This window comes from Antechinus flavipes, chromosome 4 (assembly GCF_016432865.1).
Source record: "Antechinus flavipes isolate AdamAnt ecotype Samford, QLD, Australia chromosome 4, AdamAnt_v2, whole genome shotgun sequence".
In the NCBI taxonomy this organism is placed as follows: Eukaryota; Metazoa; Chordata; class Mammalia; order Dasyuromorphia; family Dasyuridae; genus Antechinus; species Antechinus flavipes.
The window spans coordinates 16,529,838-16,556,850 of NC_067401.1; the positions used below are offsets into that span (position 1 = coordinate 16,529,838).

A 27,013-nucleotide genomic window follows, 5' to 3' on the forward strand; every position below is an offset into this window, starting at 1 on the left:
TCTGCACTGGGCCCTCATTTTTTCTCCCCTACCCATTTTCTTAGGAATTTCCAGTTCCTGGGAATTTAATGATCATGTCTACACTAATGATTATCAGGTATAGTCCAAGTCCTAAAATCCAGAAAAATCCAGTCTTTCCTCAAATCCAGCTGGCTTTCCGTTAGACCACAAAACAGTTGAACCAGTAGGGTTGGCACCCTTCAGGGAGAAGTACAGGCCAAAGAGAGAGATTTGATATCATTCTCTGGAGAAGATGAATGAAATCACCATGAAAGAAAATGAGATTGCCAACAAAGAGAAAAGAGAAAAGCAAAGAACGAACTAAGAGTCTTGATAGATGCTTACATTTAAGGGGTAAAAGAAAGACAAACCAGAAGAAGCTTCTGACTAAGGGCCACACTATTCTTCCCTAAGTGACTCTTTATCAAATTTCCTACCACATGGGAGGCAATTATAATAGTCATCAATTAGGTGAGAGATGGGAGGTTGACAGCTGGGAGTGGAAAAAAGATGGCAGAAACAGAACTGATGAAACTTGGCAGATGATTGAATACGAAGGGAGGAGGCTATTCAAGACTCACAAATAATTCCAAATTTATGACTTAGGTGATAACCATCTATTTAACCACTTTGTATTTATGAATATTTATTCTTTATACTTAAGAGATTTGTTGCCTCTTCCCCATTAGAATATAAGCTTTTTGTGAGTAGAGACTGCTGCCTTCTTTATTTTTGTATCTGTAAGCCTAGCATGCCATCTGACATGCAGTAATTAATAAGTGCCTAATGATTAATGATTGATGGGGAAGACAGTAGTGCCCTAGACTGATGGATCTTAGAGAAAGGATAGGTAGGTTTAAGGGGGAAAATTATCAGTTCCATTTTGAACATGATGAATTTGACATGCTGAAGGACTATTAGCCAGACAGAAGTGGCCAACAGGCATTTGGAAATGAAGCACTGGATTTCAGATGAGAAAGTATAGGATGTATAAATTTGGGAGTTATCTGCAGACAGGTAATAATTAAACCTATGGGAAATGATTACATCAGCAAAGGAAAGAGGGTAAAAAGAGAAAAGGGGAAGACTGAGAACACTGTTGAAGTTGGAGGCACTGTTGAAATGCAGAATATAATCAGATCAACAAAGATTACTAAAAAAGTCACATAGATATGAGAAGATCCAGGAAAGATTAGTATCACAGAAACCTAGGGAAGCAAATATGTCTGAGGAGAGAATGAAAATTTGATTTACAGTAAGCTCTTTTTTTAAAGTTGATTTTTAGGGGCATATTTTGTTGTATTTCTCTTTATCTCCCGCTGCCATAGCCCTTAGAGAGCCATCCCTTAAAACCAATAGAAAAAAGAGAAATAAGAGAGAGAGAGAGAAAAATCAGCAACACCAATCAACACATCAAAAAAAAAAAAAAAATCTGTTTGGTGGTGTTCGTTTTGTGGTTTATATTGTTGTAATCACTTTTTGGCTTTTCTTACTTCACTTTGTATCAGTTCATTTGTCTTTTCACACTTTATTCCTCTTACATGTTCATCACTTCTTGTGATACAGTAAAAATTCATTAAATTAATGTATCTTACTTTATTTAATCATTCCATCATTGATGGGAACAGGATCCTTTCAATTCTTAGTGCTATACATAGAGCTGCTTTAAATCTCGTGGGATACATAAGGCTTTCCTTGTCAGTGACTTTGGGATCTTGTGATCTTTCTTTCTTTTTTTCTTTTTATTCTCAAAAAAAATTTTTTTGTGTGCAAATACATGTAAAGATAGTGTTGAACACCTTCCCCTCCCCCCCAAGACATAAAGCAATCTGATAAAGGTTTCCTGTGGTCTTTCTTGAGGAGAGGTAAGGATTGGGACATTTGTTTAGCCAGATGGGTGCAGAAACATGCTGACTCATCTCAGGATCTGTTTCCCTTAGTCATCCTGTCCCAGGGACCACATCTTCTCTGGGTGGCTGTCTTCCTCTTTCTGATCCCTTGGGTCAGACACAGAAATCATGTGCCTCTCACTACAACTAGTTCATCTTGCCTGTTTTGTGGAGAAAAGATCAATGGGCAGGAAGTGCTTAAAGAGAAGATTTAGGGAAACATTCCCTAATGCACAGAGACTTTGTCTCATTGTCCTATATAGGTCCCTGCTGACTTTTATATACATCCATATCATTACTGATAACTGAACAGACAGAAAAACAAGGAAAATGAAAATCTCTTTCCTAAAAACCCCACTATCAACAGTCAAGCATACCCATTTTTGACTTCTAGATTTTTGGCTAGAGACCAAGTCAAGGAGCCACTTTCTTCTTAATCAACTACTACTTCTTTAGGATGGATACAGGCTGCATTTTCAAAAGTCATTCATTAAAAATATCCTGTCACATAAAATTCTTGTCATCATCGTTGATTTGCCATTTAAAGTCAGTAAAAGGAAAAGGAATTCCCTTTCCAGCTCTACATTTTCCTCAGCCATGTTAATTATTAAGCACAATGTGTTCAGACACTAGATACTCTCTATTTCTCTAGTTTAAAATGCTCTGTGCCTCAAAGTAACTTTCAAAGAAACTAGAAAGACAAAGGCAGGGAAAACAGAATCGCAATTAGGTACAAGTTAGTTCTCATTCTAGTTTCTTGAATCAGCAAACAGAACCATAAATCAAAGAATAAATTTCAGTATTCAGAGTAAAAGAGCTGATACAAATCACTGCTGAGCTAGAGCCTCACGCCCTTTCAACATCCTCATCAACTCCACATGTAGAAATATAAATGTCAATATCATTTCTTCATCAGTTTTCCTTCTGTATTTAATAGTTTATTCCATGCTGCTCTAAAAAATCTTTTTTAGATAGCTAAATTTTTAAAAAATGTTAAAAGTTCAGGCCTTCAGGCTTTTATACCATACCAAGTGGCCAAAATATAATTCAGCTTATGAGAATCCAAGAACTAGAAGGGATCACCTGGTCCTATCACTTTGCAAATGAGCAATGAAGCTCAGGCAAGTTCAACCTTGTCCAAGATACCAACTGCAGCGGGTCCAAGGTTCTTTCTAGTTTTAAGAGTAGAAAATTCTGCAATTCCCAATGCAATTCTCTTTGGATTAAGGAATCCTATCTCTTATGGCATGTCCAGTGAAAACTTCAAACCATGCCTTTTTGTAAGTCTATTCCAAGTAGGAACAGATCTATCCAAAATAACTAAGGTAGCAAAAGGTTCTTTGACAGCTCCTTTCTGGCTGCCTCCCTTGGAGAGGCAGCAGGGACTGGATTTGGAACCAAGAAAGTCAAGGCTCCCAAGTCAGCCTCTGATACTTTACAACTTGCCTCAGTTAATCTCCTGGAGTTTTAATTATGATCTCTGTAAAATGCAGATTATGCCTGAAATATATACTACAGAGTTGTTCAGAGGATCCAAGGATAAAATACAGGTAACCTGAAAGAGCTATGTAAATCTCAGCCAAGCAATCAAATTGATTTCTAGATATCCTTAACCTGGGATCTGTGAAAAGATTTCAAGATGAAATCAAAAGATTTCATTGATTCATGAAGTGGAATAGAGGAAGGGAAGGAATTACATCCTCATTTTCACTAACTCCAAATTAAATTGAACACTTCTTTCAATTATAAATGTCAGCAACAAACAACTATTCTGAGAAGGGGTTGAGAGGGTTCAGGAGATAACCAAAATGGTCCATGACACAAAAGAGAAGAAAGAAAAAAGATGCTCACAACTTTTCTCACTAAGGATCCTCCTCCTTGTGCATTCACATCAATTTCCTGACATTTCCCAATCTTCTCAATCTCATCAAAGGGTTGCCCTCCCAGTCCTTCACACCTCAAAACTCCTCTTGGACCTTCCCGTTCTCTGATGAAATAACTATTCTTCTCATATTCTTTACTCTATCTTTTCATTTCCTCCAAGAACATGCTCCCTGAAATCATCCCCTTTTCCATGTTTGAGCTCTTCTTATCTACTGTTTCCTTGTCTGCAACCTATGAACATGCCCAAGTTTCCATCATATTTGAGAAATTTTTATAGAATCATACAGTTCTTGAGAATTGGAACCTCATGGGCGTCTAGTTTAGAGGTATCAAGTATGCAGCCTATAGACACATGTAGCCCATAACACTCTCAAGTGCAGTCAGTCCAAACTAGTTTAAAATGCAATGGGATGAGGATGCTAGTTGATGTAGTGGATAGAGCACCAGCCCTGAAGTCAGAAGGATCTGAGTTCAAATCTAGCCTTAGACACTTAACACTTCCTGGTTGTGTAACCCTGGGCAAGTCACTTAATCCCATTTGTCTCAGGGGGAAAAAAAGCAATGGGAAATAACTAACAAAATAAGTAAAAGTATAATAGTAAAGTATAAGTATAAAAGTATTGATACATTACACTTTATTAAATTTAATTAACTAATTAATTAAATAAATTACGTCAACTTTGAAATATCATCTCACCTATCAGATTGGCTAAGTAGTAGAAAGGGAATGTTAAAGGGGAAGAGGAAAAATTAGGCCATTAACATATTGTTGGTGAAACTTTGAACTGTCAATCATTTTGAAAAACAATCTGGAATTAAATCACCTATACCCTTTGACCCAGAACCATCATGATTATATGTTCTGAAATATTTATAGGGGCAGCTAGATGACACAGTAGAAACCAGTCCTGAAATCAGGAGGAACTGAGTTAAAATCTGAACTTTGACACTTAATACTTACTAGCTGTGTGATTCTGGGCAAGTCACTTAAAACCAATTACCTTGGGGAAAAAAGTATATAAAAAATTTATAACAGTTCTCTTTGTGGTTACAAAGAACTGGAAATTATGGGGATTCCATCAGTTAATGGCTGAACAACTTGTGGTATGTGATTGTGACAGAAAACTACTGTGCTGTAAGAAATGATGAGCTGGTTGATTTTAGAAAAACATAGAAAGTCTTGCATAAAATAACGAAAAGCAAAAGGAGCAAAGTCAAAAGAACACTGTGTGCAGTAACAATAATATTGTTTGAAGAATAAGTTATTCTGAATACTATATATTCAAATCAACTATAAGGGACCTACAAAGGAAGATGCTATCCACTTCCAGAGAAAGAACTTATAAATAAAAATAAACATAGTATGGTTTTACATTTACCTACACATCTGCATCAAATGGTGGCCTTCTCTAGTAAGGATGGGGAAAGGGGAAAACACAATTTAGAACTTAAAATGTAACAAAAAAAAGTTTAATTTAATTTAAAATAAAACAAAACAAAACAATGTCAACGTGCAGCCCCAAGGATCCTTACGTGACCCTCATTTCTAATTGAATTTGACACTACTGATCTAGCCAACTCATATAGGAAACCATGTCTACTATAACATATCCCACAGATGGTCATCTAGCCTCTGTCTCCCAGGCAGCTGAGTCCATTGTGAGTCAGTTCTCTTTAGCAGGAAGTGTCTCTGATATTCCACCTAAATTTTCTCCTTTGAAACTTACATTCATTGTCCTAATTTTGCTCTTTGGAACCAAACAGAACAAGTTTAATCTCTTCCACATGACAGCTTGAACGTGTTTATCATGGCTTTCCCTGAGTCTTTTTCCAAGGTTAAACTATCATTCAGTCAATAAGCTTTCACTAAGCCTCTACTATGTGGCAGTCATTGTGCTATAATCCATTCCTTTAATTGATCTGAATGTGTCATGAATTCAAGGCTCTTCATCTTCTTGGTGGCCTTTCTCCTGCAATCCTCTCTGCCTTTTGGTTGTTCTAGACTTCTTTTTTCCTTTCATAATGAAACTTCTAAAGGTTTTTGCCCACTGTTTACCAGGCCTGGCTTCTACCCTATTCCTGGACTCAAATTGCCTTCTACAAAGTTCCCAATGAGCTCTTAACCACTAAATCCACTGGCCTTTCCTCAGTATGGTTTCTCCTTAACCTTGAATCACCATTTGACCCTAACCACCGATTTTCTCTTCCTTTGGCTCTGATGTCACTTTCTTGGTTCTCCAACCTTTGTTATTACTCTTTTTCAACATACTTCATCTAATTCCCATTCCCTAAATGTGGGCCTCCTCCAGGGCTCAGTCCTGGCTGCTTTTCTCTTCACACATCCTCTTTCTTGATGATCATCCTCAATTTCCATGAGTTCAATAATCATCTCCATGCTGTTGTCATCTAAAATCTATATATTCGATCCTATTCTGTCTTCTGATACGGGTCCTGCATTGCCAATATTGGGCTAGAAATCTATATTTGAATGTCCTATAGATATCTCAATCTCAACATGTCCAAAATGAAATGCAATTCTCCCTCCCAACTCAGCCTTCTTCCAAACATCACTATTTCACAGTCATTCTTGAGTCTTTCCTCTTTTTTCAACTCATGTCCAAACGTGGCCATGTCTTCATGACTTTGTCGCTATAGCATCTCTTGTATTGACTTCTCCTCCACTTATACAGCTCCTTTCTCCCTCCAATTCAGGTCTGCAAAATCACCACCCTCTGGATCTCTGCATAGTCTCTTAATTGATTACCCCTCCCTTTTCCAAACCAACCTCCACCCAGTTGCCAAACTAATAGTCCTAACAAAACAGAGATTTGACCATGTTACTTCCTATTCAAAAATTTTTAATGCCTCCCCTCCGCCTCTACGAGAAAATTAAACCACCTCAGCCTGGCATTTAAAGTTTTGTATCACCTGATCCCATCTACCTTTCCAGAATAGTTTCATAAGCCTCTTCTTTCCATACTCTCATTTTCTATCAAACTGACTTATTTACTTTCCCATGTACAGGATGGTCTTTTCCCTGCCTCTTATACTCTTCCACATCTGAAATGAATACCACTTATAAACCTAAAATCTCTTGCTTCTCTGGAAGCTCAGGTGTCACCTTCCCTAAGAAACACTTCCTGATTCCCACCAGAAAACTTCATAATCTCCATGAATTCTCCATTCCAAAAGATGAAAGCACCTCTAAGTCTCACACCTCCTCAACACATCCAAAGCTTAGAGGGGGCATTGGAAAGCTCCTCCCAAATACTCCACTACTTAAAGTAGGTGCTCAGAGAATTCACCTCATTTCCCACCCAGCTACTTTCCTAGACTTCATTTATCTTCAGAAATTCACCATTTCAGGGGCCACTGGGTAGCACAGTGGATAGAGCACCAGCCCTGAAGTCAGGAGACTTGAGTTCAAGTCTAGTCTCTGGGTGACCCTGAGCAAGTCACTTAACCCCAATTGCCTCAGAAGAAAAAAGAAATTCACCATTCCACAAGATGACCGCAACTCACAGTTCCTCAGGACACTGTCCCCGAGGTCCCTCACCGGAGAGGGCAAAGGGTAGACAATGACTGACTAGAGAAGGCAGCTGGTTGTTGAAGAGCTCCTTCCAGATCCTCTACCATTTAAAGAAGGCACCTAGAGAATTCACTGTGTCATTTTCCACTTGGTTACTTTCCTGGACTTCCTCATCTCCAGAAACTCTTTCTTCAGCAAGCTGAAATCACTTCCTCAGCCTTATTCTCCAGCTGCAAACCTCCATAATGCCAGCTTTTCAGCCCTGTTTGTGAATTCTTCATCCACTGGATTATAAGCCTCCTGAGGGCAGCGTATCCCCGTCACTTAGCACAGTGACTGACACAAAGTAGGCACCCATTAAATGTTGACTGACTCTGACTCTGTCAACATTACTCTTGAAATTACTTTGTGTTGCTTTGTAATTTCTTTATATTTACTTATATGTAAATCACCCAATAGATGTTAAGTTTCCTTAGGGAAGCACCAGTTTAGTTTGTCTTGTGTTTAACCCAGTGCTTTCCACATAGCAGGCCTTAAGAAATATTTGTCACATTGAACTAAAACTTTCTTATTCCTATTTCCCATTCCCTCAAGGCTCTAAATTCTGTTAAATGCCAATGGTCAATAATGGGTTATTATATACCAGATAAACCAGTATGGATTAATGTGCTAGTTTAACCGATATTAAAATCCATGCAAATGGGGAGGAAGAGCAAAATGTAGAAGGGCAGGCATATCAGGAAATTTCTCTGGTGTAAATATAATAATAGATATAAATTATAACAATATTTAATATATATATTATATGTAACATACATATTATGTGAAATATAATAATAAATATAAATTATAATATGTAATATATAATATGATTTTTATACAATAACAAAACGCATGGCTTCTCAAATTTGCCTTGAACAAGCCAGTAAACATTTCATTGAATTTAGATCAGTGGGCTGAGTACCATCTGGAATATAGCTAAGACAGAGTCTCTGTCTTCAAGGGACTTAAAAACTAGTTGGGGAATAATATATACGAGCATGAAATAAAGAATAAAACAGTAAATGGTCTATGTAAGTCTGATGCCACGTAAGGAAGATGAGTCCTGAGAAGGGGTGAATCAATGTGATCGGGAAGTCATGAAATAAAGCACTGAAATTAGTAAGAGATGGTATTCTAGGAGCTGGGAATGGATATGACCACTTTGTCCCTGTTCAAAAGGGGCAGTGAGTGACTACTGGGGAGAGTTTGTATTGGGGAAGGGAGTAGCAGCAGCAGGAACCCATTTCTGCTTTAAAGCCAGGGACAGCCATGGCTCGTTGCTTAGAAGCAGCCTCCCTCCCTAGTGATTGTGCCTGCCTGCCTAGCCCAAGCCTTTCATTTTGTAGACCCAAGCCCAGCGGGATGCCCCAAATGACAGAATTACTCAATACCAGAGCTGAGATTTAGGATTTTTTCACTGATCCAAGCTCCTTCCTTAAGTCTTATTTTAGAAGAACAACAAAACAGATAATGAAGAAATAAAATATGGCAGGTAGCTATTGTAGGTTCTAGGGAAGAGACAATGAAGAAAGGCTGAAGGGAGGGCCAGTAGACAAAAGTAATCATATAAAGAAGTCATACAAACCCAGACACATGGGATACAGATCCAAACCTTCTCATCCAGGGCCAAGTTGGTGCATATCCTCCCTTAAATTCTCACAAAAAATCTGTCCAAAATGCTGAAGGCATTCCTGCAGAGGTGACAGCACACGAAGAACCAGGCTCTCATCCCCAGAGATTCCCATTCTCATCGCATGGCCCACTTCCCTTTTCCTACCTCAGGATAAATAAATCAACAAACAGTATAGGAAATTTGTGTTTTAATCTTAATATTATCATATATTTCTCACTCTCCCTTACCTTCCCATAGCCAATTATTGGATCTTAAAAAGTACTATCTCTACTGTTATTTCTTAACAATGAAATAGGCACTCAGACTTTGCAAAGGTCACAGGATTATTAAGAAGAAAAGCTGGCCCTCAACCCAAATCTTTTAAAGGATCCCATGATGCTCTCATGATCCCATACGACTTTTCTAGTGATAAAGGGCCTGGGCAATAGTGTTAGCAATAGGAAGAGAACAGAGGGGCAGGCAAGAGAAAAATTCAAAAGCTAAGAATCGACTCTGTGACTGAATGATGAAGAATGAACCAGCCTCCCTGAAGAACTGTTGGTTGTTATGGAAGATATCCTGGGGTAAAGATTTACTTGTTGCACCCCTCAAAACACATCACAGAGACAGCTAGTTGATATTTCCCTGATCAAGAGCTACCTGTTCAGGAGTCCCGGAAAGATCCCAATTTAAAGTACCATGGCTCCAAGCAATGGTTACCCCTTTTCCCAAGTTTCTTAAGACGGTGCTCAACAAATCCCGGTCCCTGATTATCATGAGACCTGGCAATTCTATCAAGGTTACTTTAGAAAGAACAGAGACTAGAGATAGGTAAGATGGATTTTGCTTATGCCAAAAACTTCTCTCGGTGACATGTAGCTCTTTATTTAGGGAAAATTCAAACTGGATTGTGAGAGTAAAAATTCAGCCTGTCTCAGGGAGAGTAACAACGGAACAAAAAGTACAATGTTTAAATCTTGCACCTGTTTGGGTGCAAGACCCTTCAAAATGGTACCTTTGTTCCTCTTCACAATGCATCTGGGGTTTGCTCTAACTTAAAAGGAAGCTGCAGTCCCACCCAGTGGGGCCCCAGGCTTAGAATCCTGAGACTTTAGATCTGCGAGCTTCACTTAGATGGTGGGCTCTGCTAGCTTGGCAGAACTCAAAGGGAGGGGAAAGAGAGGCAGAGAGAGGGCTTATTCAGGACCAGGATTTCTGCTGGGACCTTATATATGGCCCTAGAAGCAACCTGGTCAAAAATACTCAACTGACTTCTAATCTTTTCCAAAGGACCTTCTGAAAGATTCCTGATTCACTTGATGGGGCTGTGATCTGATCCAACTGTTTTGCAGAGCAACCTGGAATTATGCCCAAAAAATTATAAAACTGCCTATACCCTTTGACCCAGTAATCCCACTACTAGGCCTCTTTCCCAAGATGATTAGGGTGAAAGGAAAAGAACCTCTTTGTTTTAAAATATTCATAGCAGCTACTTTTGTAGTGGCAAAGCATTGGAAATTGAGAAGACGTCCATCAATTGGGGAATGGCTAAACAAGTTGTGGTGTATGATTGTGATAGAATGCTACTATGCTATAAGAAATAGAAAAGAGCTCGATGATCTTAGAAAAATATGGACAGATGCACAAAATAATGAAAAGGAAAATGAGCAAAACTAAGAGAACAATGTATACGGTAACAACAATATTGTTTTCAGAACAAGTTTGAGGGGCAATAAGGTGGTACAGTGAATAAAACACAGGCTGTGGGATTAGGAGGATTTGAGTTCAAATTTAGCCTCAGACACTTGACACTTAAAAGCTGTCACTTAATCTTAACTGCACCCCCCTCCACACTACACAGAACAATGGATAAGTCATTTTGACAATTTATTAAATACAAAGGACATATGGAGAAAGATGCTATCTGCACGCAGAGAAAAAACTGACAAATAGAAGTATATATAGTTTTACATTCACACACATCCACATTCATACATATATTTATGCTTAATGGTATCTGGAGAAGGGAGGGGGGAAAAAAAGAAAATTACATGATAACTTTACTATATATTTTAAAGGAATATCAAGTTGTACATAATAGATTTGCAGTTTCATATACAATCCTTTTCTATATATTCTATTATGGAAATATTTGTTTTATTTCTTAAGTTCAGAATAAAATAAATAAAAACTTGTTTTTTTATAAAAAATTATAAAAGACTCTCCTGGAAATTCTGCTAAGACAACCTGGATAGTCCTAGTTGGGGGTTCAGTATGAGGAGAATCAATACTCTTTCCCCACATCTTTCCTTCCAAGCTGAAAAGTTCCTCTTGCTCCCAGATTCAACGGCTGTCTCTTCATAGCAAACTCTCTGAAGAAAACCTCTAACACTGTATCTAACCTGAGTTGTCGTGTGTTAACCTGAATCTCTTCTGAAAAAAAGCCAGCTCTTCTCTCCTTGAGTACAGTACCTCAACCACCTTGTCTGTTGTTTTTCAAGGTAGATCCTCAGCCCTCACTGAACTACAGATTTTGAACAGGCTGATAAATAACAGATTACTAGGAGTTCATGTGACAGCACAAAAGTGTCCCTAGGATGCATGTGAAATGCATCATTATACTTGCAGCCCTCACAGCTGATAGGAAATGTATAGATCTCAATGCCCAACAATGTCACTTTGTAGGTAAGGACCCCACAAAGAAAGAACCTTTGCACAAATCTGATGTACATAACTCAAGTAGCTTTGGATGGGCCCAATTCAGAGCCAAGTTTCATATCTTGGTGTTATTTTATGGCCACTTACATAAACCATTAGGTTTAGCTATTCCATGAGAGGTTATATATAAAAACAAAACAAAAGCAGTTGACTAAGATCAAGCTCTACTCACTGATGAATAAATGGAAGAGCTGAAAACAAAAATACCAACTGATTAAACAACTACACAGCTCATCTGTTGCATTGGTATCCTTGCAACATCAAGGGCTCACAACCCTCAGCACAGGGGCTGGGCTCCTAATAAAGTCTGCAGACTAGAATCTCTATTGGAGGAAAACCATTTATAGGAGTTTCAGTTTGCCTCACATCACAGAATTCAAAGTGTCATATGTTATATGTACCTCTGTACAAGGAAAATTCTAAATGATTTTTGTTTTATGCTTTTCTTGGAATAAGTAAAAATAAAATGGAAGCAATGAATGCTATTAGAAAGGCATAGGAGAATCCTTACAAAATACGGGCTTCTATATGTTAAGAGATTTAACTCGACTTCCCCAAAATGTAAAATGTAGAACCCGAAAATGCTTTACATGTCTTTACTTGGCTACAAGTTACTTTGAAAGAAAAATGTAAGCAGCAATAATTCTCTTTAGCCATTAACCTAGAAAATATAACAGGGTAAACTATAATAGTGAATGTCTCTTTTCTAATCCATTACTTTCCCTCATCTTAAATGAAAATAGACTTGAAGTCATTAAAATGTCCAACTAAAAATATTTTTGGATTTGCCATTTAGTTTCCAATTTCTTGTGATTCTATAACAACTTAATTCAGCAATTCTCCAAGTATTTTCATGATAATACTAGGATGTTGTCATTTCTAACCTGGTAAGCTATCGATAGATATAATCCACATAAACAAAAACCCTTTGGAGAGTCATCCATAATTTTTGAGGATGTGAAACTGAAAGGTTTGAGGACCACTGAGAGTCTGATTCAAGCTCCAACATTTTATAGATATGGAAATGAATGCCCAGAGAGATAAAGCCAGTGTTCAAAGTTACACAGCTAAGTGATGCCGAAGCCCAGAAAAAGCTGGTTTCTTAATTCCCAGTCTTTCCATTACACCACAGGCCACTCCACTTCTAAATTCTCATGTGTCTCAAAATGGAACGACAGTGGAAAGGGCTCTTTAGGAGGAAAGAAGATTCCCAAGTACCAAAAAATCAATTATCAATAGGAAGTAGTCTATAACATACTTTAATAAATTCAGTTCTAAGAATAGGAGCAGGACCTTATTTATCTCTATATCTACCTTTAGGCTTCCTAGCAGAATATTTACTATACAAATAAGTACTGAGTGAATCAAGGAATAGATAAATAAACTGTAATTTAGAAAGGTCTGGAGAGTAGAACAGAGGTAGGCAAAAGATAGTCCTAAGCCAAACCAGCCAGGATCAATTTTTGGACAACTGAAGAGCCAAGAACCAGTTTGTTACCAGATTTGGCCCTAGTGTATACTAGCCAGCCTGCATTTGGTACATGGATACGGTGATAGACTTATGAGTCAGGAAGTCCTAGATTTAAATTCTGCTTCTCCTGTTTTGTAGCAGTGTGACCACAAACAAAACACTTATTTCATAACTTTCCTGTAATGCTGACTGATTGATAATTCCTCACAGTGTTGTGAGCTTCCAGTGAGACTATAGTACAGCCAAGTATTGTGCAAACTTGAAATTAGCACTGGCATCAATTAGAAGTTTTATAAAAAACTCAAAATCTCTGTCTACCAAATTTCACAATTTTCCCATGACACTCTGATAACCCTCTTCTCTTTTCACCTTTTATTCAAATTTATTTATCAGTTTCAGCCTTTTCATTCCTGACCAATTTTTTTTTCCAAGCAGTAAATATAGGCAAATGTGGAACTTTTTCCTCTTAATAGCATTTGATTTTTCCATTTACTTGTAAAGATAGTTTTCAACGTTCATTTTTGTAAGATTTTGCGTTCCAAATTTTTCTCCTCCATTCCTTTTCAGCCTCCCTCCCCAAGACAGCAAGCAATCTGATATAGGCTATACATGTACAATCATTTTAAAGATATTTCCATATTTCTCATGTTGTGAAAGAAAAATCAGAATCAAAGACGGAAAAAACAGGAGAAAAAAAAAAAGCAAATCTCCCCCCAAAAGGTAGCATGTTTTGATCTGCATTGTTTCCATAATTATGTAAATTCCCTAGTAATTCAACGGGACAATTAAGATTTAGATCAAACACTCCTCCAAGAACCTACCAATCCAATCAACCTGTTTGAAAAGCTTATACACCACATTGTTGCCTTGGAGAGAAGGGTTTGTCTTTTTGGTTTGTTTTGGAAGTAATGAGGGTAACGGGATTTTCCCAGAGTCACACAGCTACTAAATGTCTGAGGTCACACTTGAACTCTGCTCCTCTGGAATCAAGTGCCCCTGTGTGACCCATTATCACACCTAGCTGCCCGGCTTTTTGTTTCTTAATTAGAAGATCAGTTTTTAATTTTATCCCCTCTTCTTAAAAGTTGAATTCTCCATCATTCCTCAGTTTAAGTGCCAAGTACTCGAGTAGGCAGCCACACTCTGATTCATTAATGACTCGAAGACTTCTTTCCAAGAAAAGAAAGGAGCATCTACTTTTATTTTCCCACCTATTCCTTGTGAACTTGGACTGTGCTCAAGTTCTCACACAAGCACAGAAAAAAGTACAGAATGTCATCCCTAGAACCAACCATCTCATTTAACAGAAGGAAGAAAGGGAGATCCAAAGGGATTATAATACTCTTACACATGTTCAACAGTTGGTTCCAAACACCTCTCAAATAAACTCCTTTGGCAGGTGCGGCTGTTTCCCAGTTTATTAAACACTTTCACCTACATGACTTCATCTAACAGGTTATCCCCATTTTCCAGGTGAGGAAACAAAAGTTCAAGTTCAGTGATTCAGTGACTAAGCTAGGAACCCAAGTGGCAGAACCAGAATCTGTTCTTGCAAGCCGTTTCCAACCCACCCTTCCGAGGGTTGCTAAACTGACATTCCCAATCCACAAGTACAACATGGGGCTATCTTCCTCAAGAAACTCTATTGCCTTTTCAACACCGTCTGTCCCATCTTCCCATTAATGCACGGCCTCCTTTCCACCTAAAGGAGGCGCCTTTCGATTCCCTGTACCACACTGTCTTTCTATGCACATTCTAGATTGTTGCCCAAATCACACTCAATCAGTGTGATTAAAACTTAAAACCGACACACCACAGCCACAGGTGTTCAAGGTCAAAAAAAGCAAACAAACAAACAACCCCCCCCATCCTGAAGTGGATGACTTGTGTTGTGGACTCACTTAGGAGTGACTTGTATGTGACCAGTGACTTGTGACCAGTGACTTGTATGTGTGTTGTGGAGTCCCTAGGAGTGACTTGTATGTGACCAGTGACTTGTATGTGACCGGTGACTTGTATGTGTGTTGTGGAGTCCCTAGGAGTGACTTGTATGTGACCAGTGACTTGTATGTGGCCGGTGACTTGTATGTGTGTTGTGGACTCACTTAGGAGTGACTTGTATGTGGCCAGTGACTTGTATGTGACCAGTGACTTGTATGTGACCGGTGACTTGTATGTGTGTTGTGGAGCCACTAGAATGAGACTTTTATGTGACTGTGTGACATGTGTATTTCGCCTGCTCATGGGTGACTGCTGTGGCCACTCCAGTGTGATTTGTATGTGACATGTGCCTGTGCCAAGAAACTCACCAAGTTCAAGCCCAAACTTCCCCCCCATCCCTCGGAGTCTGTCTCCGGGCTAAGGAGCCCCCCAAACCCCAGCAAAGAAGAGACCCGCAGGATCCACAAGAGTCAGAGGTGTCCAGATCCTCGAATGCCCCAGGAGGGAAACTGAGTTCCTGGGAACCCACGCAGTCGGACCCGGAACCTGGGTCGTGCAATCCCAACATTTGGAGCAGGAGACGTGCTCAGGCGCTATCTAGTCCGACCCCTTCATTTTACAGACGCGGAAAATGAGGCCCGGGTGGGGAATGGAAGGGTCCTTGGAAGTCATCTAGTCCACGTCCCTCATATTACCAGGATGGGAAACTGAGGTCCACGGAGGGGCAGTGATGAGCCCAAAGGTGCCAGGAGTTGAGCCCTGGCAGGAGTCGCTGTCCGTGCCGGGCCTCAGTTTCCCCGTTGGGGCCTCAGGCCTTCCCGACCCCTCCCCACCCAAGCGTCCGAACCTGTCGGGGCTCCAGCGGAGCAAGGCCCGGCTCGATCTCCCCGGCCCCTGAAGCCTTGAGACTGCCAAATCAACAGCCTTCGCCTCTCGTGGTACCCTCTCCCGGGCCGGGCCCTGGCCCCGGCCCTGCCCCGACCCCAGCCCGCCTACCCACACTCACCGGCGGCTGCAGGGACAGATCTCACTCAGTCCCTCCGCGGGCCCAGCTCTGGACCAGCTCCTCTGGGCGCTACCACTCGCGGGGGTCGTCGGGGCCGGGGTGACGCGGAAGCCGCCCGCTTCCTCCCGGCAAAAAGGGAGTTTTCCCCTCTCACTCTGGGAGTTTGGTTCGGCCCGACTCCGCCCACGCGCCGCTCGTCCGAGCCGTCAGCTGGACTGGAAGAACACGTGGGGGCGGGGCGAAGGCGGAGTTAAAGTGCCGGCTGCTGGGGGGAGGCGGGGCCAATGGGCAGGAAGTGGGAGGGAGGCGAGGCTAAGTGTGCGCGTCGGTTCGGAGGGAGGAGGAGGAGGAGGAGGAGCGGGGGTTCTAACTCTGCAGTGCCAGCGGCGTCGCTTTCGAAGTCAATCCACAAACACGAAGTACTCGCTGAGTTCCCGGCGCTGAGCCAAACGCCGGAAATACAAAGAAAGGGGAAAGAACTGCCCTCCGGTTCACAGTCTAATGCTGGACATGCACACAATCAATAAGTTTCAATCCACCTTTAGAAGAACCGCACTTATTTAACCTTATTGGATTGTGTGGGGAGGAGGGGAGAGAGGGACAAAAACTTGGAACTCGGGCTTTGCAAAGGGGAATGCGGCAAGCTCTCCACGTGCGTTTGCAAAAGCCTAATGCTATTCAGGCACGCTTACGGAACATCTCCCAGGTAAAGTGCTAATCGACGGAAATTCAAAAAGAGGCATCCGTCCCCGAGCTTATAATCTGTCGCGTTACAATCCGTTTAATACAGGCAAGGGATGGGCGGAGTTCTCCGTCCTTCTCGAAGAGGATGACGTCAGGGAGGTGAGGGACCTGCAAGCGAACGGGACTGTGGAGAGGGAGGGCTCTGCAAGGGCACCTGGCTCGCTTTCCCCCCCAGAGCCATCCGGGTCCTGTGGCCTGACCTCGAACGGGATGACGGGTGACGGCCCTGGAAGCCGCGGAGACCTTTTCAAGCTAAGGTCTTTAACAGCCTTGGCTGACACGCCGCCCACTCGGTGATTAAGGACAGACAGACTAGCGGGGGCAGCCTCAGAGGAAAGGCGCCGAGCGGCAGAAGAAGCGGGAAAGGGGAGGCTTTGTCAGGGAAGAAAAAACTGAAGATGAGGGGAGAGAAAGCTTCCCAGGCGTAGGGGGCGCCAGCCCAAGAAAAGATGTAGAGTCTGGGGGTAGAGTGTTTGTGCAAGGGGCAGCCGGGAGGCTGGAGGAACGTGTTCAAGCCCCAGCGATTAAGCCAGCGTTTACATGTGTGTCCGTTTGTGGAATGTCCCGGTGCTGTGAATAAAATTTTAAATCTGAAATTTCCCACTTTCTAGAAGCTTATACGCCAGCTGTCTCCCCTCCCCCACACTCACTAACATCGGTAGTGCCCGTCTCCCCCCACTCTCCAGAAAGGGGGAAGGACGTAGGAAGACGGGACAGAGTTTCTCTTTACCACGTATTTATAAAAGGCGCTTGTAAACTTTTACACCCCCATAAAAAGGGGTTCAATTTGTGTTATAGCTACTGACATTGTCTCCTAATTACTGTTCACATGAGTGGAGCGGACTCTTTTATGGTTTCCAAAGGGTATCATTCCCAACGCTTAGGAATAGTAGTGAAAGTTGGGATTCCCTCACCTTTCACCCGGGGGGAAAGTAAGCCCGGGGGAGATGGAGGGATTAATCCTGGATGCATTAGAAAGAGGCTTCGGAGTCCCACAAAGAGGGGCGTAAGCCCTGCTACGCGGGAGCGGTGTGACTTTGGGCCAGTCATTTAATTTCTGCATTTTAGAATCCTCAAGTGTAAAAAGAGAAGAATGTTTTTACTCCCTAAACTCCTGAGGAGGTTGTACTGAACTTAGGGATAAGGACTGAACTTCTCATTTCCGTTACAGGCTTAAGAAACTTGCCTAGAGCACTTGCTCCTCAAGGAGCTTACATTCTATCTGGGAAATAAGCGTGTGTGTAAGTGTGTGTGTGTGTGTGTGTGTGTGTGTGTGTGTGTGTGTGTGTGTAAGTGTGTGTGTGTGTGAGTGTGTGTGTGTAAGTGTGTAAGTGTGTGTGTGTGTGTAAGTGTGTGTGTGTGTGAACAGAAGAGATCCTCTGGCTGCTGGAGGTGGAGGAGGAGGTTGAGAGGGAGCATAGAATTAGGAAAGTCTTCAAGTGAAGGGAACTAGATATTCTCCGAAATAGAGAAGGAAGAAAGCAGAACACGCCCACCATGGCAAGTTAACCTGGCTGGAGAATCCCGGGAGAAACATGAATTATAAAACTGGGAATGGCCATTCGGGGGCCAGACTATGAATGTCAAACCAAGGAATTCGATCCTCAGGAGCTCTTAACTTTTGGGGGGATCATGGACTCCTTCAGCAGCTTAGAGAAGATGATGGACCCTTCTCAGTCTTCAAGTGCATAAAATAAAATTAAAGTATAGTTACAAAGGAAACCAATTATACTGAAATCCAGTCATCAAAAACTTTTTTTTTTTTAATTCATGAACCCCAGGTTAAGAGCTGCTGTCCTGGAGATAACAGGGAAACTGGAGTTTACTGGATAAGAGAGGGATAGAAATAAATGAATAAACAAATGAGTGAAAAATATTCATTGAATGTTTAGTGTACCTCAGGCACTGTGCTAAGTGCCTGGGGTGGGAGACAGACAGAGGTGAAAGTGCACAAGACAGTGTCAACCTTCAAGAAGTTCACAATCTCATGAAAGTCTCTGAGCAAATGTACAAATGAGCTGCGTACAAGTTAGACAAGAAATAGTTAAAAGAGAGTAGGTACTAGAATTAAGAGGGGTTTAGGGAAGTCTTCCTGAAGAAGATGGGATTTTAGCTGGGATTTGAAGGAAGCCAAGAAAGCCAGATGAGGAGGAAGAACTGTCCGAGCAGGGGAAATTGCCCAGAGATGGTGTTGTGGAGGGCAGAACAACAAGGAGGTCCATGACCCTGGATCAAACACTACATGGTGAGAAGGTCTAGGTTGTAAAGGGACTGAAAGCAGGAAAAATATTCCAGGCAAAAGGGGGCGAGAATCTGAATTAGAATAATGATTATAGGAGTGGGAAGAAGGAATGGATATGAGAAAGGAGGTGAAGCAAGGACCAAGACAGTCATGTTAATTGGGGGTGGGCAGAGAGAAAAGGAAGGGTTAAGGATGACCCAAGTTTACATTCATGGGGGGAGAAAGATCTTGGTGCTTTCAACCCGTCTTATGCTCTTGTACACGTTCCTTCACCTGTACTTTTGTTCGTGCTCCCTTGTTGCTCTTCTCCTACTCCCACCCAGATGCCTTCCTTTCCTCCTGTCCAAATGCTCTTCATCCTGCAAGGAACAACTTTAGTCTGCCTTCCACATGAAGCTTTGTCCAGTACTTCCAAAAACGGATCTTTCCTTAACTGACACAAGCCAAAGTCTAATGCTCCTCCCTCCCTCTCCCCCACACTGAGTCACAGATGTAGAGCTGGAAACAACCTTATCTACTCAACTCCTCCACTACAGAGGAGCAAACTGAGGCTCAGCAAGGTGAGTGTACGTGTTCAAGGTCACACGTGTAGGGCGTATTGCATGTTGTAATGAAGCTGAACTCTCACCTTTCTCCTCATTTAAACCTTTCAACTCCGGCACTCGGTCCCTGGTAGCCCTCCTGTCCTGACTCATGACTGCCTCACAGGGCTCTCTATCTCTAGGCTGGCTCCAGGGATGTTTTTGTTTCTCTCATTAGCATCACGAACAGGCACTCTGCCCACCCCACCCTCCACTAAATACTCTACTTTATGCTTCTGGAACCATAAATCCAAACTGATTGGTTCTCGAAGGGGTGTGTCAAACTAGTCCTTTTGTTTCAGTTTTGTTTCACTTGTTTCTCTAATCTAGTGCTTAGTAAAGTGCCAGATAGAACTTGGTAAGTGCTTTTTCGTTCATCCAATAGAACGTAAGCTCCTTGGGGACAAAAATGATTTCACTGAGAAACCCAGGACAATTTCTGACACATTTAGCAGCTTAATAAATGGTTATTGATTGATGGATTGTAGATTCATATTCCCGTCCAAATGCCTTTTGCTATTCTATGAAACAATCTTCTAATATCCCCTCTATATATTTGTATAATAAACATTGCCCCCTAGATACCATTGATGAGGTCTGAATAGTGTATTGGACAGAAAGAAGCTAAAGAATTGGTCCCTGAGGCAAGAAGGAGAAGGTGCTGATAGTGATCAGTTTAGTTCCACCCTCTGGGGAAGCTGTCTAGTCTAAAATCGACGTCAAACTCCCGAGACCCACTCTCTCAAGTAGTCTCACCTTGCCACTTCCAGTCAGAAATCCCAGTCATGTGCCTCAGATTAAATTTTCCCTATAAAATCTAGTTATGGGGAGACTCCCTTGGGTCAGTCCACAGCAGCACTCTACCTCGTGGAGTCTTTCCCCTTCCCCTTCCCCTTTCCCCATGCCACGTGGTCTCTCTCCACACTCCACTACTCTTCTCAACTCCACTTCTCCTTCTTGCAGCTTAACTCAATTAGGATGCTAAGTCCTTTCAAGATTTAGCCTGCCAGCCTCCAGCTCCAGCCTCTCGGGGTACCTCCTTTCTACTGGGTAACTGAGTTCCACTGAGAAACTTGGCTTTCATACGCTCTCCTACTTTATTTCCTATTTGCCATTCCCAATATCTATTGTAGCCCTTCATTTTGTCTGTAAGCTCTTTCCTAAATAAACCTACCTGTTGCCAAAGAGAATGGCCATTGGGAATTCTCCACGTGACCGAACCCCAGCTTTTGGTGCCTGCCATCATGGGGTGTCTACATCACCCACATCACCACACTTCCCTGAGGAGATGAAGTTTTTGCTAGCTCAAATCATTTATGGGTTGGCTTGGCTTCCTAGCTGTGGCAATGGTTTTGCATATGTTTTTTCTCTAGAAAATAAAGCTGATCATTCCCAGGCAAATGATCCAGACACAGACAGTCACTTAGGGACAAGGCAGGAGATGCGATACTGGGATGAGCTAGTATTGGGGAATAGTGGGAAGCAGCCGACCCCTCTCACCCAGCAGTCTTGGAAGAGGAAGGAGAAGAGGGAAGACATTGTCCCCTGGAGGGGACCTTGGGGGCCTGAATTTTCTTGGAATCAGAGGATGATGGAGAGGGGGAACATTAATTATATGTTTAATGATGAATCCCAAATGAAGGTGTAAAAAACACTTCCATTATTATCTAGAATCCGTGGAGATGCCCCAGAAGGGAATTTCCTCAATGAGCAGCACCCTGCAAGGGTAGGAGAAAAAATTGCATTTAAGCTTTTGGAATTGACAGCAGATTATTCTCCCCATGTCTCTAGTTACAAGGAGGAGAGAATAATAAACTACAGTCCTGATGCTCAGGAAGTAGACAGAGAAATCCTTTCATCTTTACCAGTGGTGAAAGAGCCCAGGAAGTTTGACCTGTTGTACCAGAATGAAAATGGAAAAGAAGGGTAGAGTTCGCAGTATCACAGGATAAAAGGATAACTATTTGTTTGAAAGAATTGATCGAACCAAAACTAATTATTGAGCCTCACACTGACACTCCAAGTACGGAACAGGCCTGATCTTTATCATTCTCCCAGTGTATATGAAGGGATAAATATATAGATTCAAATAGTTTATATTTTTGTTTGCTTTATGACCTTGTGAAAATGACTACAGGTTGGACCTTGTCTAAATAAAGTATTTCAACAATAACAAAAAAAGAAAAGAAAATTGATCAGAGGTAATTCTTTACTTTTATCCATTTCCCATTTTTAGTGACCAGCAGCTCATTAAAACTCATGTTACATTATCAGCTATGATCAAATGCAGTTGTCTTCTCACCTTTATCTTTTCTTCTAAATTGGCTATTATTTTGTAAAAAACAGAAAGGAACTGTCCAGGGCTGAGATGTGATTAATATTTTTAAAAATTTATTTCTTTGTTCATTCATAGCCAGAAAAATCACCAGTTAGCTTAGACTCTTGAAAGACCTCTCAGATACCAGCCTTTCCAGTTTAGTAAATTCTGCCACCAGGAGGCATCAGAGGAGAATTGTTATAATAAGCGATGGTGTATTGAGCATGTCACTGAATCTTGTATTATTCTCTGGTTTTAGGGTCAGGGGACCTAACGGATCTTCCGATTGATGGTGTTATTTATATGACCTTAGGCAATTCCCTTCTCTTTGAGCCTGAGCTTCCTCACGTGTAAAAAAGGAAGAATTAGACTAGATTTCTGAGGTACCTTCTGGCTCAAAATAGAGGGAAGGGGAGGGGAAAGGGAGGGGAGGAAGGAGAAAACATTTATTATATGCCAGACACAGTGATGAACTGAGATACACATGTAAAAACCAAGGCAGTCCCCGCCCTCAGAGAGCTCACCTTCTAAGAAAGGAGGGTAACATACATGAAAAGTAGGGGCTGGAGTCAAATGGTCCAGGAATAAATGCTCTGTGATCTTCTATCTTTCATGCACATTGCCTGGCTCATTGTAGATGCTTTATAAATGCTTGTGTATTTGAATGACTATTTTGAAATACTTGAAAGCACATAATTAATTAGTCCCTGAGCTAGAACTAGAATCCTTAGTTACCTGCTGGTAAATATATATATATACACACACAGACTAATCCTGTTGAAGAGGTACAATTGTCACTTTAAATTCAACATCGTCATCCTCCAATCAGAGGCCCTAGATTAAAATCTCTTTGTAAAGGTGTCAGAGGCACTTGAAATTCCTATTTGATACCCAGCCAAATTCCCCACAATCCTCTTCTGACTGTTGCACTGGCCTGAGGATGGATCAACTATGTCCCTAGGCTAACAATACAGATCGAAGATTGATAACTCCCGCCCTAGACATTGACAGTGACCAAGGAAGAGAGGAAAAAGAGAAATATGATTCTTGTGTCTGCAGAAAATCAAACATGTTTTTGTTTCCTTTCCTCTTTTCCCTAACACCTACTACAAGTGCCTGGCACAGATGTGATGAAATTCTGTTGAACTAACGTTGAACTTGAGTGATTCCATCTTGATTCTAAATCATTCCAGGACTCTTGCAATTGGCTAAGAAAGTGTAATACATCACAATGTGTTTGAAGGAAAAACTCAGGTTATTGTTCCTTTTCCAAAAGCACTTGTTTTCTCCCTACAGTTAATTGTCAGTATTGTAGTTCACCTCTCTACTATTTGTGTCTCTGTCTCCTTAGCAACAGGTACGTGTCTCTGTGGTTGTTCTGTTTTTTCAGTCCTGTTTAACGCTGAGTGAACCCATTTAGAGTTTTCTTCACAGAAATACTAAAGTTGTTTACCATTTCATTCTCCAGATCATTTTTTCGATGAGGAAACTGAGGTAAAACAGGGTTAACTGACTTGCTCAGGATCACATAGCTAGGAAGTATCTGAGGTCAGATCTGAACTCAGGAAGATGACTCCTGACTCCAGGTGTGGCACTTTATCCTCCGTACTCCCATATGCCCTGTACCTATCTCTACCATATATCAATTATATCTTTAAAAATGTATTTGGAGGGAGGGAGCAGCTAGGTGATGCAGTGGATAAAGCACCACCCCTGAAGTCAGGAGGACCTGAGTTCAAATATGACCTCAGACACTTAACACTTCCTGGCTGTGTGACCTGGCAAGTCACTTATCCCCGATTGCCTCAACAAAAAATAAAAATTGTATGGGGAGGGGGCAGATTCCCCTCCTCCCTGCGTGAGCAGAACTCATGGGGCTAGGAAGTAGTAGAGAAGGGGGCATTAAAAGAGTATCTCTATTTTAACATGCATTCATAATATCCCCCCCATTTATCAACAACAAATGAAAAACTAAACTCTGATCAACATTCATAGTCCTACAAAAACAAATTCCCACGTTGACCATACCTGACCATGTACATCTCTCACTGCATTTAAAGGAGGTGACATGTTTCATCTTTAGGATTCTGGTCTCCTGCTTTATTTTTGTATTGACCAGATTCTAAAGTCTCTCAAAGTTGTTTTTCTTTTCTTATCCCCATGTATAAAATAAAAAATAGCGCTCACTTTCCTGGGCTAGGGTAAGAATGAAATGGGTTTCAAAGGCAATCCCAACAGTGGATAGAAAATGCCACGTGCATCCAAAAAAAGAACTATGGAGATTGAATTAAGTTAACACACACTATGTTCATTTCTTTTCTCCGTTGTTGTTTGTTTTGTTTTGTTTTTTCTCTTTCCCATGGTTTTTGCCTTTGGTTCTGATTTTTCTTTCCCAACGGGATTCATTAAGCAACGTGCATTAAAAATAAATTAATAAATAATAAAAGAGTGAAATTAGATAACACAGAATTTTTTTTTTGCAAACCCCAAAGTGCTATTTGGAGGCTATGATGACGGTGGTGGTGCTCATAGTACACTCTGGTCTCCTGCGTCTGCTTTTCATTCTGCCTGAGTTTGTACAAGTCATTTACATCTTTTTAAAAAACAGCTATTTCTTATGAGGAGATTCAAGTTTTTAGCATTTCTCCAGCTTTACACTATAGATGCTCAGATTACAGGTAGCATTTTCCCTGATCCCCAGACTTTTCTGTATAAGAGTTCTTACCCTGGAATCCCTGAATTTGTTGCAAAAACTTTTTGATAGCTGTATTTTTAAATGGTTGATTTTCTTTGTAATCTTATTATATTCATTGAAAAATAGACTTCTGAGAAGGGGGTTTATAGGCTTCCCTTTGTTTCTAAGGGGATCCAAGATGTAAAAAAAAAAAAAAAAAAAAGGTGAGCCCCTGGAAGAAAAGAAGCTGAAAAATAAAAACTAATAGTACCTCCTTCTCCAGGTTGTTGGAAGGATCAAATGAGGGAATATTTGTAAAGTGTTTAATACAGTGCTCGTCACATAGTAGATGCTTAATGAATATTTTTAGTGCCGTTTTTTGCACCATAGTCAGCTGGATTGGTCTGTGTGTATCTCCCATGCTTTCTAAATTAAAAGGTTGTTAGTTAGCAGCTGCATTTGGAATTTTCTTGGTAAGTATCACAGCAGCGCTTAATAAATGTTTCTTTGCTTGTTTGCTTGCTTGCTTAAGAGCTAACCCATCCACACAGAAACTAGTAAAACGTGCCCAGAAAAAGGATTTCTCAGGCAGAGGCTTGGAGGGCTGGTGGAAGCTTTGGAACTGAGGGAGGGAGGGCTGTGGAGTGTACAGGGAGAGCAGTTTTTCCTGGCATCAGGCCCAGCTGGGCTAAGTGGAAGAACAACTCTGTACACTAGAAGGGAATTAGGGGTACAGAGGTGGAGGGTCAGACAGTGTAATCTGGAGAGAACAAAGCAAACAAGGCAGGGCAGAAGGGGCCATGACATTTGAGGACTGAACATCTAAGACATTCCTGGCTGTGGGGCCCAGGGAAATTACATAATTTCCTCTGAATCCCATAGTTAGGGAAAGCTCTGGGGGTTTAAACCTTCCTTCCTTGCCAGGACAAGCTGTGCAAGCACCTGCCCAACCCCTCCCTCCTGAAAAGGATAAGGAGTCAGCCTTTCTAAAGATAATCACTCCTTTCACTAGTTCTTGTCTCTTTTTCTTTTATTTCCTCCTTTTCTCGAGGTTTCTCTTTCTTCTCCTCCTCCTCTCCTCAGATTTTTTTCCATGCTTTTCACTTGTCTGACTCTCTTTCCCTTAGTCTCTTTGTCCCCCTCCTATCCAGTCTTCCTCTTCACTAATCTGGAGGGTATTTTTTCTGTCCCAACTATCTTTTGTCTCTCTTTTCCTGTCCTTTCCTCACCCCCTTTTCCCTTTTCCTCTTTTTCTCTCCCTTCTTCTCCTCCTCTCCTTCTTCCTTTCTCACTCCTTCCTCCTTTTCCTTCCTCTTTTCTTCCCCTTCCTTATTCTTTTCTCCTCTTTCATTTTCTCTCCTTTCACCTTTCTTTCCTTTTTCTTTCCCTCTCTTCTTTACCCTCCTTTTCTTTCTCCTTCTCTTTCCTTTTTCCTTCTCCTCTTTTTTCCTTCCTTCTTTCCTTCCTTCCTTCTTTCTTTTCTTCTTTCCTTCCTATCTTTCTTCCTTCCTTCCTTCCTTCCTTCCTTTCTTTCTGTCTCCCTCATTTCCTCTTACCCCCTTTCCTCCTCTTTTCCCTTTTCTCATTCTCTCTTTCCCTCCTCATATCTCTTCCCTTTCCTTTTGTCTCTTTTCTCCCAAACCTCTCTCTTCAGGTTCGGTGTTACAATCACAATTAAAAATGACTTTTCATGATTTAGCTGTTGGGAGTGGGGCACAGTTGGTTTCAGGACAACAGCTTTTCTCTCCCTCCCTCCCCCCGCCCCCGACATTGTCCCAAGGATCCGATCCCTGAGTAAGTTATCGCTCCAACTCCATTAATATTTGCTGCTATTCTACCATCACACTATACATGATGGCCAGAAAGGCAATTATTTATTTTTGTAAAACCTCATGCTGCTTTGCATTTGCTTCCAGTTTCCTAGAGAAAACTGGTTTATCCACTGTGAAAAAAAATTTGCTTTGTAGATAAAAGATGAGCTCTTGAAGGGTGCTGGGGGGCCCTAATGTCTGCCCTGGGGAGATTTCTTTTTGCCCTGTCCAATGATCATGGGATCCTAGATTTCTGAATGGATGGGGCCCTAAGTGTTATCAAGACTAACCTCCTTTCCTTTAAAAGATGATGAAACAGGGGCCCATGGAAGTTAAGAGAATGACGTAGCATCAAATAGGTGGTGCCTTTATAATATAGTTTTAGGTCTAATGCAGCTAGGCCATCTTCATTTGCATTTTTTCATTAATTCTCTTGAAATTCTTGAACTTTTATGGTTCCAGATGAACTTTGCTATTTCCCCTAGCTCTGTAAAATAATTTCTTGGGAGTTTGATTGTTCTGGCACTGAATAAATAGATTAATTTAGGTAGA

At 41.2% G+C, this 27,013-nt stretch overlaps 1 protein-coding gene across 2 annotated transcripts in view; it reads right to left on the bottom strand.

Annotated features, from left to right (window-relative positions):
* Window positions 1–27,013, bottom strand: part of LOC127558660 (NADPH--cytochrome P450 reductase) — an 81,960-nt gene that overhangs the window by 49,107 nt on the left and 5,840 nt on the right. The window contains exon 1 of one of the 2 annotated variants that reach the window (XM_051991888.1): window positions 16,093–16,166. The exons of the other annotated variant lie outside the window; for it this stretch is intronic. The gene's annotated coding sequence lies outside the window, so the exon portion shown is untranslated. Of the gene's footprint in view, window positions 1–16,092; window positions 16,167–27,013 lie in introns of those variants that run through there. 2 annotated transcript variants of the gene reach the window in all.